The sequence below is a fragment of the Notamacropus eugenii genome, chromosome 5 (genome assembly GCF_028372415.1).
Source record: "Notamacropus eugenii isolate mMacEug1 chromosome 5, mMacEug1.pri_v2, whole genome shotgun sequence".
Taxonomy (NCBI): domain Eukaryota; kingdom Metazoa; phylum Chordata; class Mammalia; order Diprotodontia; family Macropodidae; genus Notamacropus; species Notamacropus eugenii.
In genome coordinates, this window is record NC_092876.1 from 5,819,520 (window position 1) to 5,823,217 (window position 3,698).

Sequence of the window (3,698 nt, forward strand, 5' to 3'; positions counted from 1 at the left end):
AAGAATTAAAATGAATGGGAGAAATCATATAACAAACCAAAATGTAATACAAAAGAGAATGATCTGCAATTGAATTCCATAGTTCTTTTTCTGGATGTGGAAGGCATTTTACCTTAAAAGACCATTGGGAATTTTTTAAGTCCTTGCATTGCAATGAAGTTCTAAGTCTACCAGAAAAAGTCGTTGCACACTCCAGTTGTTGCTGTGTACAAAGTTCTCTGGGTTCTACACCTTTCAGTCAGCGTCAGATCATACAAGTTTTTCCAGGACTCTCTGAAGTCTTCCTGTTTATCACTTTTTACAATACAATAGTATTCCATTACATTCATATACCATAATTTATTCAGCCATTCTCCAATTGATGGGCATTGCCTTGATTTCCAGTTTTTTGCCACCACAAAGAGAGCTGCTATATTTTTGTACATGTGGGACCTATTCCAATTTTTATGAGCTCTTGGGGATACAGTCCCAGAAGCAATATTGCTTGATCAAAGGGTATGCACATTATCATAGCCCTTTGGGGATAGTTCCAATGTGCTCTCCAGAGCAGTTGGATCTGCTCACAGGTTCATCAAGAATGAATTACAATTCCAACTCTCCCACATCTCCTCCAACATTTATCATCTTCCTGTTTTGTTATGTTAGCCAATGATGGGTATGATGTGCTACCTCAGAGTTGTTATGATTTCCATCTCTCTAAGCAATAATGGTTTAGAGCATTTTTTTCATATGACTGTAGATAGCATTAATTTCTTCCTCTGAATACTGCCTGTTTATATCTTTGACCATTTGTCAATTGGGGAATGACTTGATTTCTTGTAAATTTGATTCAGTTCTCTGAAATGAGTCCTTTATAACAGACACTAGTTGCAAAAATTCTTTCCCATTTTTCTGCTTTCCTCCAAATCTTGGTTGTATTATGTGTATTTGCACAAAACCTTTTCAATTTAATGTAATCAAAGTCATCCATTTTGCATTTTATAATGTTATCTATCTCTTATTTGGTCATAAATTCCTCCATTCTCCATAAATCTGAAAATAATTTATTCTTGCTGTATGATGCAATATTTTCTCCTTGACCTGATAATTTTGGAATTTGACTATAATATTTCTTGGCATTTTCAAATGGGGATCTCTTTCAGAAGGTGATCAGTGGATTTTTTGGTGACTATTTTACCCTCTGAATCTACAAATCAGGGCAGTTTTCCTTGATGATTTCTTAGAAGACACCATCCAGGCTCTTTTTCTCATCATGGCTTTCTTGTAGGCAAATAATCCTTCAACTGTCACTCCTGGATATATGTTTCCAGGTCAGTTGTTTTTCCAATGAGATGTTTAACATTTCCTTCTCTTTTTTCATTCCTTTGATTTTGTTTGACTGATTCTTGATGCTTCATAGGGTCCTTATGTTCTACTTCTTCAATTTAATTTTTAATGAATTGTTTTCTTCAAGTAACTTTGGTTCCTCCTTCTGGACAATTTTACTTTTTCAGGAGTTATTTTGTTCAGTGATATTTTTTTCCATTTTGTCTATTGCTTTTTTAAAATAATTGATTATTTTTTTCTACCTCTCTGTTTTGACTTTTTAAATCCTTCTTGAGCTGTTCCAAGAATGCTTATTGGGCTTGAGTCTAGTTCACATTCCTTTCTGAAGTTTCAGATGTGTGTATAGTGTCAATGCTGTCCTCTTCTGAATTCAAATTTTCATCACCTCTGCCCCATAGTAAGAATCTATGGTCTTTGCTTTTCTAATTTGCTTTTTGCTCATTGTGATTGCCTTTTCCCTGGCTTTTAAAGTGGATCTCTGCTTCTGGGGCACAGGGTGCTCTGTGCCATACTTCTTTTACTGGGGGCTTGGTTACTGGCTTTGTGTGCTGTGACTTCTGGTTCTGGCAGCTGAAAGCTACATATTGTCATTTAACTGTTGCTGAGCTGGAGCTGCCTGGTGTGTGCTGAGGTCAGGTGAGGTCCTTCTGCGTTTCACCAGGGTTGCACTGAAGCTCATGTTGTGAGGTGTGGAAGAGGGGTAATCTGGCTTGTGGAGGTCTACTCCTCTCCTAGGGCTATGCTAGAACACCGTTAGGGTCAGATGCTGATGTCTGCCAATTGCTGTGGCTCTATGAAGGCACACCTGTGGTTCTGATGTTGGCACTTGGCATCCATCACCCTGGGACTCTGGATCTCCCACAGGTTCACTAAGGTGGGGCATGCTGATGGCTTTCTGGGACATCTCCTGTCCTGTACTGGTCCCCTTCAGCCATAGCAAAAGAGACCTTTTCCGTTAATCCCACTAGACTCCTGATTTAAAAGACTGCCATGCCCCATTTCTCTTCTGCTCCCATTATTTCAGAATTTGTCCCAAAGATTTAATTCTAACAATTGTATTTGATCGAGTGAAGTTCCTAGAGACAGTTTCAGAAACACTTCCTGCAAATTTTGATTCAACAAAATTAAGTTGGGTTCATCAACCACGCTCAATTGAAATTTTAAAAAAATCTGTCCTTAAAAGTTCAAGAAGAATTTGCAGAGTTATCAAGTGACACTGGTTTAAAACTTGAGTTTCCTGAAAAATCATTAAAGGAAACATGGCTTGGGGTTAGGACAGAATTTCCCAACTATTTCTGAAATGGCCCTAAACATACTTTTGCCATTTGGTACAATGTATTTATGCAAAGTGGCATTCTCAGAGCTGACAAAAGTAAAGTCGAAATATCAATCAACGCTAAAAAATTTTGAAGAGCTCTACATCCTGCAATATCAAACATTCCACCAAGGTTTAATTCTTTATGCAAAAATAAAAAAAACCACATCCATCTCATTATTATGCAAATTTGCTTTAATCTTTAATAAATAGTAAAACTATATGGATACCAAAGAATTGCTTTGAAATAAATTTCTCTATGATTTTTTATCAGTAAATATTTTATTTGTGTACCTATTATCTATACCTATATATCTGAAATCACATAAAAATTCCTAAGGCAAAAAGGGGTCACTGGTGGAAAAAGTTTAAGAAAGCCTCCCTTTTAGCAAAATGTACTTTAATCTATTTTCCTTTTGTTGTTGTGCAGTCATTTCAGTCACGTCTCTTTGTGACCCCATTTGGGGTTTTCTGGGCAAAGATGCATTGCTTTTCAGCTCATTTTACAGATTAGGACATGAGGCAAAGAGGGTTACATGACTTAGCCAGTGTCACATAGTTAGTATCTAAGACTAGATCTGTACTCAGGAAGATATCTGACTTCAGGCCTAGCACTCAGTCTATTGTGCCACACAGTATAGCTTTCAAATATGGGTATTTTTTGCTTTTTCTTCATTTGAGATCAGGTTGGCTACCCATACACTTTTTTACTTTAGCTGAAGCATAATAAATTCTGCTCTAGCTTACTGTTTGAAGTCCATATGTCTTTCCATTTGAAGTGTCTCTCTTATAAACAACACAACCACATGTTGTGGGACTCTGATTTCTAATCAGTTCTTGCTATCTTATTGTCTGGATGAGTTCATCACCTTCACAATGATAATTGCTAATTGTGTCTTCCCTCTATTTTATTCTTGTCCACTCATCCCTCTCTCTTTTTTTTTTTTACCTTGTTCCTTCTTCAAAAGTCAGCTTTAATTCTGATCATTAAACCTAACCACCATGAATATACACTCCCTCTTAATCTGACCATTTCTCTTACCTTTTCCCCCTCATA